Below are 15,796 nucleotides of genomic sequence, written 5' to 3'. Positions count from 1 at the left end.
TATTTCATTTACTATTTTCTAATTCACTTGAGTATCAATAATTTTCATGTAACGTTCATGTCCTCCACTAGCTTATGATTATGTCCTGTAATGTTTTCTAAAAAAAGAGAAAAAGAAAAAAAGGTGAGTAGAATCATTTGATGTAGATATTCCTTGCGTCATTTATTTCCATAACACCTCCATACCCGTTCTTGGGAAATTCCAAACAACATGAAAAATGAAATAGGAGTAGGAAGGAAGGACAGACTGACAGACAGGTGGAGAGATCTTTCTTTGACTCATAGGTTTGTCACTCTCTTCCTAAAAGTCAGATTCTAAAGACTTTGATGCGTGAACTTTTTCTCCTGACTTTTTCATGTTACTGGGACTCCAAAAGATACAGTAAATAGTGGAGCTTCTCTGATATTCCAGAAGCAAGTGTGAACAGGACCTGATCTCATGGGTTATTGTGGGAATACAAGAAAAACTGTTCAGAGCAGCAGCTGTGGAGCAAGATAAACAGCAGGTTCTGAAAGAAAATAACCAGATCTTCAGAACCAAACAATACTTCCTTGGTTCAGTTTATGGGGAATCACCACCCAGTTTAAACCAGCACGAGTCATTAGTAGTTCAGCATTAAAGAAAACAGAAAGTAACTTGAGACTCTTTTTCTTTCTTGGGGAGTTTTCTGTATAAGAAGTCCCAAAAATGCTCCAGAACAAATTAGTGTACGGAATGATTTTGAGGTTTGGTTTTGGATGGGAATTACTTTGTCTATCACCCAGCTTTTTTTGCTGTGAAAATATAAATATAGGAAAAATAACAGGTGTCTGAGATTTTAAAGTTTTGCTTGTTTCTTTTTTACCACAAAAAACAGCCACAATGCCTTTTTTTTTTTTTTTTGTCTCTCCCCCATGCCCCCCAGAAACAACAATTCTTAAAGCCATCCTCTGCTATGAGTAAATCAAAGAAAATAAGAAACCTCCTTTGGGCCTGTAGCAACCTCCCATAGCTAATTTCCTTAATGCCGATACAGATATATCATTAATGTATTGTATATCATTAATATCCTTGGAAGAAGATAACAAAAGCTATGGGTAAGCAATAGAAATAGGCTTATATACTGACAGTCTGATCTAATTGCCATCAAAGCCAGAGAGTGAAGAAACAATTTGCAGACAGCGGAAAAGTAGGGCTGCTTATTCTGAAGATACTTTCTTTGAAGGAGGGAGAAGTTTGTCAGGGAAGTCTTACAGAAATGAAAGATCTGCAGAGCTCTTACTTTTAATTCAGTTATAAGCTATTGTCGAGACGAATCACAAATGCCACACTGCCACTTCTGTGATTTTCTTATAATTTCCCATTTTCTTTTGTAGACAAAACTGTAGACAGAGTAAGGCAGCGGTATTCCTAATGATTACCTTTGGTTAGTGCACAGTGTAGTGAGCACATGGAACATGTGACATGATCACTGGGCAGCAATTGGGCTTCTCATTGCTTCTGTGCCTTCCTTGCCACTACCTGCAAAACTGTGTGGGCAAAACCAACTTGCTGTGCCCTCCTCATGTGATGCTGGGGGAAGTCAGCTTGCTGTAAACTTTATTTTTCAGTCCATTATAACTGTGCCTTTTCATAAAACCAGAATTTTAAATTAGACACTTTTGATTTTGCTCTGAGTAAGAAGGACAGCACAAGAGCCTGCAACTCCCTCAGCCTCCACCACAGCAACCCAACAACAGTAGTTCTAAAGCGTCTGTGACTCTGTTGCATTTCAATCTGGCAATTTGGCAGAACCACCTATTTATCAGTTAGATCAAAACCATCAATATTTCGGACTTTCCCATAGTACTCCATTAGTTCTACAATTGTTTGTGTCATTTATCTTCAAATTAAAATCAAAAGTTACGGTGTCCATTGGAATAGGAGTTCTGAGTGTCAATCACATCAGCTACCTTATTGCCTAAACATGCTATTAAGAAGAATGAGGTGTTTGCCATAGATAGTGTTAATTAAAGCTGTCCTTGCTTAGCACTGTAGTAAAGAATGTGTCACTGCCAATGAGATGGCTGGTTTGCAATTCATAAAAAAAACTATAAAACATACAAAATATCTTGTGCCTGAAGCCGGACTTTAGAAATATTCTTTATTTAATTAGAAAGCCTAGGAATTTTTAATGCAGAAAAATTCTGAAATCCTCACTAAGTTTAATTATAGAAAGATGGTCTACATGCCTACCATGAGTACTGGTAGCAATAGCATGACAAAATTCAGAGGACTGCTTTGAGTAAAGTTTTAGGCCACACATGGTATTGCAGAAATGATATGATGTTAAGCAGACAAAATAATTTAAAGCATCAGCCAATGTTTGATTGCATACAACATCTGTATACATTTTAGATGTCATTTTGGGTGTGCAGCAATTTGTGGAACAAGTAGATCAAGGCATTTGCAGCAGCATTTTTTTGAAAAGACAATTCACTAAAAGAAGTTGACAGTGTTTTACACTGTTGTTTTTAATTTTGCTTTAGCAGCGTCAGTTTGCACTTTAATTTTGAAAATATTATTTATTAATGTAGTACAATTGCTGCATAAGGTGAGACAGCTTTACTTGGAAGTGAACATTAATAAATTCTGTTTGGATTATGTTTTTAAAAGGCTTTTATGAACATAGGTATTTTTGCCTGTTTTCACTCTGTCTGCACTGATGTTGTGAGGTAAAAATCTCATTTCTTTCCAAATGAATATATAATGAAGCTAGTACTAAAACAGTTAACTGGATAGCTGATATTTACAAAATCTTAGAATGTAATGACTTCAAGTTCTTTGTTGAATATTCATTAAATATCATTTTCTCGTAGGGCTTATAAATCCTCTGAAATGCAATACATACGCACTTTAAAATTTGACAGAAAATACTCATATTTCTAAGATAAAGGGGTTTTTCTTCTTTAAGCACTCTCTCAAATCATATATAATCAGGAACGTTGGCAACACTGCTGCTCAGAGAAGGACAGAGTGAACATCAAGAAATCCAAATGAATTCAATCCCATTAAATGTAATGGTGTGGTAAATCTCACTATACCATCTGCTGTAGAACGCTGAGACACTATTGGAATTCCACATCTTATTTACATAGCAGATAAGAATGTGTTAGGAGATTTATATGGCGAATGAATTCCCAGAGACAAAACTAAGTTTCTAGTCTGTTCACATCTGGGGAACATCTACATCTGTAGAGCATTATACAGAAACTACTGTAAGTTAGCCTTTCTGTGAAAGATCCTGCCACTTCATTCCAACATTACCCGTTAAAGAAAAACAAAATAAAACAATGAAAAAGTTCCTGGAAACGCTGGTGGGAGCTGAGCTACTTCATCAAAAGAAAACATAACCTTCCCTAAATTAGTACATATTTCTGAAGGAATTAGCATGGAACATTGTAGCAGATAGGTTGTATCATATTTTAAACATCTGTGCTGCGAGTTCAGAAATCACCCTGTGGCAAAACATTAAGGAAAATATGCTACAGATTTATTTTTGCCCTCGCTTGAACATTTAGATTGACATCTCTCTCCATTTTAACTGGATTCAGAACTTGCCTTTACTCAGTAGTGAAACAGAGCTGAGCTTCAGTCCAGTTTTATACCAGATGATATCACAGGTGGGTGTATTTTGTACGATATATGAACTGCAGAGGAACAAAACACTGCCCTAACCTCCACCTGATACATTCTTCTTTATCATTATAATTAATAAATGGTGAGCTTACTTGAGAATGTCATGTCCTTTGTGCACATTGATTGTAAAACCCATCACTTGTCGATTCAGTTAAACATTAAAGTTCTAATGCATCAAAAGTGCATAGGGGAGCTGACCTGGGCTAAGGAAGCATTTTATGCAGGAATATTAATAGAGTTCTTCTGCAGCTGCCTTATGTACTTCAGATTGGAAACCTCTGAACCAAAGCCAATTGACAGTAACAGATCTGGAAAGGAAGATGCTTTTAAATTACCTCCTTTCCATTTAATCAGACAAGCAACCTCTGAATCCCAAGCCGTAGGTGAATGTTTAAGAGAACATTCTTTATATAGTTAGCTGAACCATGCCCAAGAGCACCCACTGACAGCTTTCCTATTACCAGAAGGACAATGAATCATATGAACTTTGCTGACACACATGCTATAATAATTGTTACATTTTCTTTCAGGATATATCCTTGGGCTCGCTTTTGGCCTTACCTTAAAGGTGACAGCTTGTAAGCTACATAACCTAGCTTACCACTAAATCATCAATAACAGTTCATAAAATATCCTGTAATAATTTAGTAGTGCATTGGTGCTGATCCTAATGGAATCCGACATCAGCAGTTATGTTATTTCCTCCATGGATTCTGGATTCTTCTATTGAACATTTGTTAAAACAGTTGTTCATCTACAGTGTACATATTCCTGCCAAGCTTCATGGAAATATTTCTATTCATTATTTTTTAATGTCAATTCTCAGTAGAAATTCGTCTTTTCTGTTTGGAACTCAGTTTGGTGCTATACAGACATCTTTGTTTTGTAAAGCAGTCATAAAACATTCACTGACACATTCCCATCAGGTTAATTGCCAATTTTTCATTGCAGCTTTCCAAATAGGAACATTAAAAGAAGAAAACATTTCCTGATTTCCTGTTTTTGTTTTGTTTTGTTTTGTTTTAAATATTGAAGCACTGTTAAGTCTTCTGTGTTCAAAAGCATGCTGTACTTTCACCAATTCAGTCAAGTCTGCTGAATTCTTCTCCACTGAATGCTGGAAAACAGATTTCTGCGAAGTATTAGAACATTTTAGATGCGACAATACTTATATACCTAATTGTTATTAATGATGTAAGTACTGTTATACTGGAACAACTTCTGTTCCAAAAAAATTCTCATTGAAACAATGTGAACATTACCTTTTCTTTAATCATCACAAACATTTGGCAGTAGAACTGGTGTCAGTAATTTTATTAGGGATTTACAGTTGATTTTAGACAGTATTTACCAACCATGACACCTGTTGTCCCAGATTCCCTTCCACCTTTTTTTATAGGCTCGCACAGCTTCGGTATACAGGGTTGTTGGTATTGCCTGCAGAAATTCCCATGTTGCTGTCAAACCTAGTGTGTTGGCATGGCAATGTCTTTGCATTATCTTTATTCCCCTTATCTTTATTCCCCTTATTTATGTCTTTCAAATTTGGTACCATTTCTAAGTCTGCCCAATAGAGAAAAGGCTGTGGATTGTAGCAGTGCTTCTCTTCACCTTCTTTGAGGACTCTGTAGCTGCCATGTCAAGAGCTGCAGATGTGATTACAAGGAGTGATTAGAGTATGATGCCTCCTAGTCAGTGTGAAGCTTGAAACCTTCACAGTTTCAACCTGAAAAAACACTTTGCCTTTTTCTCCTTCTACCCAGAATGTTTCCAAGAAAGATCCATCACATCTTTCTTGATATCTCCAACCTCAAGTGTCCTCAAAATCTTCTGTATCCATCAGTATTTTATCAGACATTCGGGTGTTTTTGGTATCCTGAGCTTACCTCTTGCCTCGTCGGTTAACTTTTCCAGGCTGTGACTAAAGACTTACAGCAAGAGCAAACACCTAATTTCCTCTGTCCCATCACCAAGCCCTTTATCTTCAACTTCGACCTTTCATTTTTTCCTCCCCACTTTCGATCCTTTCTTGTATGCATGCCTTGTCCTCATCTTCCTTTTCTTTGTCTTCCTTTTCTTTCATACTATACTACTTCAGTTCTAATTTCACATTTACTCACCTTTCTCAAAATAATTTACGGTATCTCATGTATGAATGAGTACACATAGAAAAAAGTACATGTAAATGCATGTGTGAATAAATAGGTGTCACAGTAATTGCAAGACTTGAACGTCACCTCTATCTTTTAGTATTCTATGTTGGCTACTTGTGATCACTTTTTGCTTTTGCTATTTTATAATATCTTGTCATTTTTATTATGTGAGTAAACATGATTAGTTTGGTAATTCTATTCAAATAAAAATAGATGAATCACATGCAAGTGTAGTGTTCATATTCACCTAAGCTATCTAATTTTGGCTGACTTCTTTAGCCAAAATAAGGAGAAATGGTTGAGTTGTTCTCTTTGGAGAACATGTTGAGTTCTAATGAACATTACACAGTTGGGAAATACAGGAGTTCACAGCCAAGACACAGCTCCTTTGAGTGTTCCCACTGGAGCAGTATGTTACCTCCATTATGGACAAGACCACTTAAGCATTATGTAGTTTTCTGTTTTATTGCTAAGATGTCATTTTTTCTCTCTTTTTTAAAAAAGAATGCCAATCCATTTCATGCAGTCTAATCATGTTCCTAAGTATTTTTCAGTCTACAGAACGATACCCACAATAAATATAGCTATCTCTTTGATAGAGATTATTTTGAACTCTTGATCACAGGTTTAATATTTCAATGTATTGCAGTAATATCTGGTTTCTCGTTACTTCACCTATTTGTGATTTTTTGATAACATTCTGTTTATGCAACTGCAAGTCATTCTGAAACATCAGTAAATGTTTACTTTCAGGAGGAAAACTGGCTTTGTAGCTTTTAGTTCCTCTAATACAAATTGATGAAATAATTGGAATATGTAACTTACTGTAGCAGAAATGCTAAGTCATGGCTTGAAACACTCATTGAGCACCTGGTGGGAAGGCAGGGGCAAACCAGGGAGGCTCAGGTGCATGCAGTGTACCTGAGTGACTGGGAGGGGTGGAGCCAGGATCCACCCCTTCTCAGACCTCATTTAATGGTTGGCAGTGGAGGTGAGGGTTTCTTGCTTGAGATTTCTTTATACTTGAAGCCTTCCAAAGGTAAGTAAATTCTTTCCTTTATTTCTGTGCCTAGAGCTGTTGTGTTTGAGCAAGTCCTCACTTGCTGTAGCCTGGGACCTTGCTGCTCTGCTGTTGTTGCTGTGCTTTCCATTGCATTACACTTGTCATGGAAAGAGAGTTAGAACTGCTTTATTTGCAAGTATTGGATGTTCCAGAGGTTTGAAAATATCAACTGATTCATTTTGTCAATTAATGCAATATAATTATTGTTTCAAGAAACTGGCTGCCCGTGGCTTGGCAGGTATATGATTCTGTGGGTGAAGAGCTGGCTTGGTGGTCAGTTCCGGATGTTTGTGAGCAGGGTTGAACATGGTTTGTGGCTGGTTACTACTAGTATTCTACTAGGCTCAGTATCGGGGCCCTTTTTGCTTAAAATTTTTATTAATGATCTGGATGAGCAATTCAAGTGCATCCTCAGTATGTTTGCAGATGATACCTGGTTAGGCAAGACTGTTAATCAGCTTCAGGGTGGGAAGGCTTTAGAGGCAGATCTAGATGGGTTGGTTCAATGTTCTAAGTTCAATTACATGATGTTCAACAAAACAAGTGCTGAATGTTGCCCTTGAGCTGTAACAAACCTATGCAATGGTATACATCTGGAAAAGCGGCTGGAGAATTGCCTGGCAGAGAAGGACCTGGGGATTCAGGTTGACAGCCAGCTGAGCATGAGCCATCAGCGTGCCCAGGTGTCTGAAAAGGCCAGTGGCACTCTGGGCTGAGTCAATAGCGTGGCCATCAGAACCAGACAAGAGATTGTATCTCTGCGTGTAGCACTGGTGAGACCAGACTTTGAGCACCGTGTTCAGTTTTGAGCCTTTCACTACAAAAAAAAAAAACATTAAATTGCTTGAGTGTGTGCAGAGAAGAATAATGAAGGTGATGAAAGGATTAGAAAACAAAACATAAGGAGTGGCTGATGGAAATAGAGTTGTTTACTCTGGGGAGGTGGAGGCTGAGGGAGTCCTGCTCACTCTCTACAACTTCCTGAAAGGAGACTGTAGAAAGGAAGGTGTGGATCTCTGCTTAGATGACAAGTGGTAGGTTGCAAGGAAATGGTCTCAGGTTGTGCCAGGAAAGACTTAAGCTGGGTATTAGGAATAACTTCTTTGTGGAGAGGATGGTCAGGTGTTGGAATCGAATGTTTTGGGAAGGGATGAAGTCACCATACTTGGAAGTAATTAAGACAGCTGTGAATGTGACACCAAGATGTGTGGTGTTATGATGGGACTTGGTAGGTCAAGTTAGTCATTGGACTTGATGACCTTGATGGTCTTTTCCAACCTAGATAATCCTATGATTATTAAACATTTTACTTTGACACTTCAGTCACTGGTATAAGCTGGTAGCTGAGTGCACAGTAAGTCTGATACATCTATAGAGGTGGTACACAGAGTACCACTGAGTCTCTGAAGAGGCAATGTGAATTTGAAGAACATGCTAAAAGGGAGAAAGTGAAGCAGACAAATAGAAATAAGCTATGTTTATTCAGTCATGATATGTTTTCTATATCTTTCTCTTCTGTCTTCGTTTATTTTATGATTAATTATGTGCTTGTTTTGCCAAATGAATTTTACAACACTTTTGTTCTGGCTGACCATAATGACTAAGTAATTAGCTGTTGGCTGAATTCTGATCGGTAACCCAGGAGACTTTATAAACAGTGTAAATATGATCATTTCTAAATAATTCAGAAGCCTAGGTGTCATAGTGTTACATGTGCAACTCAGAGGTCGTAGTAAAAATATAATCTTCATGTTCTCTTACCCTGGATGGGAATCCTTAGCTCAGCTACTAATGACCTTGTGATCTGTAGTACGTAGCCATGTATAGCACAGAAGCATCCTGGCCCCTTTTTCATTTCTCAATCCTATTTAAGAAAGCAGAGATGAGGAGAAAAACCTCAAGAGACTTCTCCAAGACTGGCTATTAACCTCAATGGAAGATGATTATATGTAGTTTCTATAGTGATTTTAATACTCAGTATGTATATTGTAATGAAAACTACTATCTGTGCATTCTGAACATACTAGTGAGTAATTAAAATACTGTTAAAAAAAACTGTAGGTATTTATGTCCTTCAAACATTTTTTTGCTTTATCTTTTCTCATAGCACTAAATAATTACTAAAACTTCCTTGTTAGGAGCGTGCAAAGCAGTGATACTTATCTCAAATCCAGAGTCAACTGGAATTCACTAGAACTTCAAGCTGTATTCAATGATACATTTTAGTTGTCACTTCTGTACTTCTAATAGTCTTTTCCATATGGGAGCTTACCCTTTTTCTTTAGGTCATTTAGAGAATAGCCTGGTTTTATGCTCTATCCCACCCATCCAGAGTCATGGAAATAACACAGGAAATGCTATTTTCTGTCTTTGTGGTTGCACAAAGGTGGTGTTGTAGGGCATATCGTAGGACTCTTTCTGAAAGAAAAGGGGTTGGGTGGCCAAGTGTAGGTGGTTCAGGTGGCTGCACATAGTTGCTGAAGCGCAACCTCAAGCATTTATAGCTCTGTCCATCCTGTACGTGTGTGGTTAGCTATTCTTAGAAGAGAAAAATGATATAATCATCTTTGTATGGCAGAGAAAATACTCTGAAGTGTTCCACATCTCTTCCTATTGCTAAACAGGGCTACTGCAGCCTGCCAGTCAAGAAAATGTTAGATGATGAAATGACCAATAATCCTGTCCTCCTCTGAAATATATTCAACTTGAAAAAGCTATTGTCTAAAATAAGATGGAAATTCTCCAAAGTTGATGCTGTGTCCAGTTCTGAAACAAACAAAAGACACCTTCTGTCTCCTATAAAACAGAGTGGGACACTTCTGTCCTCTCTGCAGCATCCATGTCTCAGTGAGGATGGTCATGGGAGCTCAGAAATACCAGTGAAGAGCAATAGATGTGTCTACTATCACTTGGAATATTTTTCTCTAGTTATCATACTACATACTTTCAAATATTTTGTATGCCTATAAAAAACACAGTAACCTTTTCTACCTAGTGAAAAAGAACAAAACTCCATCTTATGGATGGAGGGATATCAGTAGTAAGCATATTAATGCTCACACAGTGCAATTCCTATTTTGAGGTTTCGTTTGTGTAGGATGGAGCTCATTAAACAGAGGAGCTCTGCAATAATATTGCAGAACAGCACATTTTCACTCATTACTAGGAAGTTTGGGTATAAAGCTGGACATTTCTTGCAGGCTGGGATCTTTTCATTCTTGGTTTTGGGGGAGGGAGAAGACAGCAGAAAAGGAGGAGGGGGAATCCTTTAATTGTTAGTGCAGGTTTTAAACTGACAAGCCTCAAAGGCAGAATACTGACTCTTTGATCTTAAAAGGGTTGTAAAAGGATGGTCTCACTAGTATTTATTCAAATATTTGCAGGTAAACGCTGATAATCTAAACTGAGTCAAAGCTGCAGAATTTAGCATAACTGATTTGCATATCAAGAGCCTCGAAATAAATACCAATTCAGAGATCTTAAATGTTGTCAAAAACTAATAATGACTTGAAATTAACTTGGGGCTTGCTTATGTAAGGAAGCCTGTGCTCAGGAAATGAAAGTGTTCATTGACAACCAACAGTCTGATAGACCTGCTTAATCCCCATGAAGAGGGCTGTGTGGTAGTTATAGGTATCTGCAGTTGCATACCTGGTGCTTTGAGGCACACCAAGAGCAAAAGAGCAACCTTGTAGGGCAGAGAAAAACTGAGCTGATGTGCTGTGCATCCTCATTGCCAGACACTACCCGCTGAAGTCATCCTTTGGAGACAGTCTGTAGCTGATTCTAGTTAATAACAGCAAGAACTGCTTCTTGTGAGTGCTCCTGTTTCTGGGCAAAGTTGTTAATTCTTGAAATATGGCTTCTTGACAAGTTGTTTCACTATTTTTGTAATTATTCATGTTTCAAATAAGGGTAACACAGTTTCTGAATGTCTTGATTGTCTTCTACATCTATTTTTAGAACATAGTTCCTGCTACTTATTTTAAAGCTAATGACTTGGCATAATTTTGTGTTTGTTATTTGACTGAAGGAATGCACATCCTGTATTAGCACTTAGAGACCCATTTTAGAAACACAGATCCTTCATACTCTCCAAAAGTCAGTGAAAACTTGTTTGTGTTGTGCAAGTTCTGAGTACACAAATGCTGCAGCTGATGAAAGGAAACATTAATTAGTATTTATCAAGACAGATCACCCATATTACCCAACTTAATGACATAACATAAAATTTTAAGCCTTTTGATTTCCTTGATGGAGTGTTTAGGCCATCGAAAAGTATAAAAGAGACCAGGAAGTAATCTCCATCTCTTCCAAAATTTGCAAACTGGTCTGATCTGATGTTGCAGTGTTTCAAATAGAAGATGATTACAATCTGATGGAGTTAGGTCAGCACTTCAATCCTCTTCTAGGTGTTTCTGCATGTTGCTGATTTGAATTTTGCATGGATAGCAAAGGTCTGTAAGACTAAGGCCAGTTCTGGTCATTAAAAATATAGTAACGACTTACTCCTGCATAAGGAAAACTTCTAGTTGACTTTCTCTGCTATTAATTGCTTACTTGGATCCCTTTTCAAGTGTTGGTCACGTAAGATCATCCTAATTTGAATGACCCAAGGTGGTGTGTTCCCTGGTATATCACCAGTCAATATGGTGCCTTAGTAAATCAGAAAGGGTACCAATTCTCTAGAACACAGTCACTGTGAGGTGTGAATGAGTATACACTAACTAGTGTCTTGTGCTGAGATTTCCATAGGAGATTAGGCAATACCACACAAAGCAATAAATTAATACCTATTTAAAAACTTAAATCCTAAGGAGTCCCTCTTGTTTAGCTCTGATGTCCCGTGTTAAAATTTGCTGTTGGTACAGTTATGCAAAATATAACTTTAATTGAGTATTTTTTGGAATAAGAGGAGGTTTTAGTGATGTAGTATGTGTAAACTTTTTTAATTATTAAATTTTAAAAAAAATGTTGGACACTAATCCTTATGAGTTTGTAGAAACTGTTTATTTTTTTCATTAGTAAGGAAGACTAAAATCCTTTCCTTCTGTGGAAGGAAGCTCTGCCAGCACTGGGGAGAAGTGGGAGTGCTAACAGAGGCACTCAGCACCTACCTAACGCCAGCCCTGCCCTCTGATGATGGCACTGAAGTCTGACATTCAGGAAAAACTTCTCTGCTGGTGTTGCCATAGCTCCCTGAGCTCAGCACCTGCAATCCAGCTGCCTCCCCATTGTGATGACTCATTGACATTTCAACACTCAACTTCAACCACCTTATTGGCTCTCTAACTTCCTGCCATACTGCTTTATTCTTTGGTGCTCTGCACGCTTTTCCTAGTCCATTTCCACCAATCTTTTATTAGTCAGAGGTCCAGGACTCGTCTAACTCTGAAATTTTCATTTGCCTGTTAGGATACCTTAGGAATGTTTTTTTCTAACACTCTTCCAACATGTATTTTGTTCCTTCCAATCTCCTGTCCACAGAACACTGCCCAGTTTGAATATCTGGATGCTAAGGAATTTGACTTTGAAAACAAAATAAGAACCAATCGACAAGCAATCACACTTCCTGTCATTAACAGTCAGTACAAACCTGCTGCTGTCTGTGCATGGTTCTAATCTCCTTACTGCTTCTTGGAATACCTAGGGCCTTATTTTAATATACATTTTTCATTTTGAAACTGTATATACCACATTTTTCACAAAAAATCATATTCAGTTTTCAGGTTCAGCTACTCTGCACAGCTGGCCATCCTGTACAAAAAAGGCCATAAAAGTTACTGTTACTTCATTTGCATTAAATATTTTTAAACACAATTTGCGTATGTGATTATCTCATTGTATTTACTGATGTTTTTTGACAATGTGGCTTTAGTATTTTCCTCTTCCATACAAAAGCACATTTTTGAAAGGCTGGGTTGAAGCTGACAAAATTTCATGCTATAATCCTAGGTGATTTTGGTACGATAACAAATTAGGAGTTGCAAAGTTGAATGAGGTTTGTAGTATGATTTGAGTAAAATTGGATTCTGGCAAGACACCAGTTGAAATGCTATTAGATATTACATGGACTTCACTTCACACTGAGGGTGATAAACTTGTTGGAGGGTGCAGAAACTTGTTTAGCTTCTTGCTAATAAGGATATGCGGGCTTAATGCATGCCTCTAGAAGAATGCTATCTTTTAACAGGCTTATTTTACATATCTCAGCACTGTAAATTTTATTTCAGCTGCAGTCTGATCCTTTGTTGCACCAAACTCCTTCTGTGAAATGCCAAAAAAAAACCACCTCGATTTCTGTTACACTAAGAATTCTGATCACCTCAATAAATTCTGCTCATTGGTATTACTGATGCTTCTTGGACTAAATATAACTGTGGGAAGAATATGAACAGCCAATTGCTGGCTGTTCAGTCTCACTAAATGTAAGTGAATTTATAGTGTTCTGGACCTCGGGAGATTTAGTCCCATGTACTTGAGGGATTTCAACAACAAAATCTTAGGCTTTTGATCCTGCTAGTGTATGCTTATCTTAAATACACGAGTAATTCTACTGACTGATCAAGCCCCTAAAGTTGATAGTACATTTGCAGGATTGTTGCCTGAATATAGGGGGGAAATATTTTTGTAGGGATTTTGTATTTCAGTTCAGAAGCATTGTACTTGTAAGTCCTTGTGAATGAAACTAAGACTGTATCACCAGGTTTATGGCACTGCTTCCCTTTACCATTGCTGTCATAAAAAACAGATTAATGTTGTTCCATTGTGTATCTTTTACACATTCTTTCCTAAGAAAGTGTTTGTGATAAGCTGTTTTCTCTCTTTTTTCCCATAACAGTTTTTTGTGACATGACTTCCAAATTTTAATGCCTAATATGATCTTTGAAAAGCAATAAACTCTAACAGACTTTAAACAAAGTGAGTGAATAAATTGCCAGAGAGTCTGTGGTTTGATCCCAGGAAATCCTGATTAATAGCCCTTAGTTTTAGTTAGACCACCCTGAATGCATTGTGAAAAACAGTTCGCTCATTTTATGGCCATTTAGATTGCAATTTAACATACTAAATTTATAACATTTCTTTTAAAAACACTAAATGAAGACATAAGAATTTATATTTCTTCATATAAGACCATATGCCAAACACATTTCTTGGTCTACTTAATTCAGTCTTATATATGTGTAATTTTGTATATTTGCTAACCACAAGATCTATTTTTAATATGAAAGGCTTAATCCAAAAGCAGTGCAGTTAATGTGAAAGTAATTGTGTTCAGAATATCTTCAGTGATTTTCATAGATCAGGACTCCTGCATTTTAACGTGGAACAATTCTGCATGTGTTTTAGAAACTCTCCTGGTAACATCCTTGTTAGGACTTGAAAAAGTGAAAAGTAATTTTGGACAATGATTTGACAATCCTTTTTCCTCTTTCATTTGTTATGTAGTTTATATAAAGATTATTTTAAGAACACAGTAATCGCATTGTTTTCTTTCTTAGTTATAATATTAACTAAAGGAAATCTGTACTTACTGCTGGCCTGAATCTTGACTGTACTAGTCAAGGTCAAGGCATAGTGCTAAATATGCTCCTTTTGTTTAAATGCCCTAGAGATCTTCACTGCTGATCATCTTACAGAAAGTTAATTCCTTCATAGGCTAGGTTTCCAGAAACTTGAATGGGTTGATCCTAACATGCGTGTGAGAGAAGGTGATAAAATATGGGCCATGGTATGAAATAGCTGTATTAAAAGTCTCTCTCTGTACAAAGGAGATCTGTGGTGGTCATGTGCACGCACTGAAAGGACTTATTTTTAATAAGAAGAAAATTATGATTAGTAGTGGGAGGTCACAGTATTAAGAACAACAATATAGAATGCTAGAATCCTTTCTTTTGTATCTACGATGCTGTGGCAGAAGGCTGGTTATTGAAAAAATAATTTGCGTATTGTACAAAATTTAACAAATATTGAGTAAAAAGTAAACACGGCACATATAAAAACCTCTGACATGTAAGAAGCAAAGAACAGAATGCATTTGTGTTGTCTTTGCAATATGTTTGGGTACTGTTTTTCTTTTCAAGAAAAAATAAATGATTTTCTACATAGTAGAAAATTGAGTTTGCTATTTCTAAAATGCTCTTAATGTAGAAAAAAGAAACGTATTTTAAAATTAGTGCTTATCACAGCATCACCATCCCCCCTCAAGCTTTCTACTCTAAAATAAAAAGGGAAAAATTCTATTGTTTTCCTGGATTCACTTTGCTTGTAGTGATTGATGTAGAATTTTACTGCCATCCAATGGCAAGGACCTATTATAGCCTAAGTTAATGTCTAATGCTTTTTGATCAAATTGCAGTCTAGGGAATTTAACTTATGTAGTACGCTTAGAACTTACATCAATACATCTCTGTTCGTTACACTGTGAGGAAGAAATATGACTACTGTTTCAATTTATTCAGTGTTTCCTAATTCAATTTAGCTCTGAATTACTAATATTGTGGTACATAATTACCTAAATGAATAAATCAACCTAAGCTACTTACTAAAAAGAATATTAGAGTATAATATTAATTTTTGCATGTACCTTGTCACGTTAGTTTAAAAGATTTCTTTCTCTAAATTAAGAGTGTTTTCCAAGTCAGCAAAATATCCTTTTACTGAAGTACTCTTCTCCATTTTACTTATTGTGTCTGGAGGCTTCACAATTGTTATTGCAGACTAAATAATTACTTTACGACTCTCAAATGGTTATTCTCTTTTATTGTTTTTTTTTGCATTTTGCTTTTTTCTCTCTCTCTCATATACACACACAACTTAAAAAGACAATTAAATAGAAAGACGATAACCCCTAATGTCTGGATTTAAATACTTTTTCCTCCGTGTTTCAGACACAGCTTCAACCAGCAGTCCAGCCTAATGG

This window comes from Gallus gallus, chromosome 9 (assembly GCF_016699485.2).
Source record: "Gallus gallus isolate bGalGal1 chromosome 9, bGalGal1.mat.broiler.GRCg7b, whole genome shotgun sequence".
In the NCBI taxonomy this organism is placed as follows: Eukaryota; Metazoa; Chordata; class Aves; order Galliformes; family Phasianidae; genus Gallus; species Gallus gallus.
The sequence above is the reverse complement of the archived record's forward strand: the minus strand, read 5'-3'. Positions refer to the sequence as shown.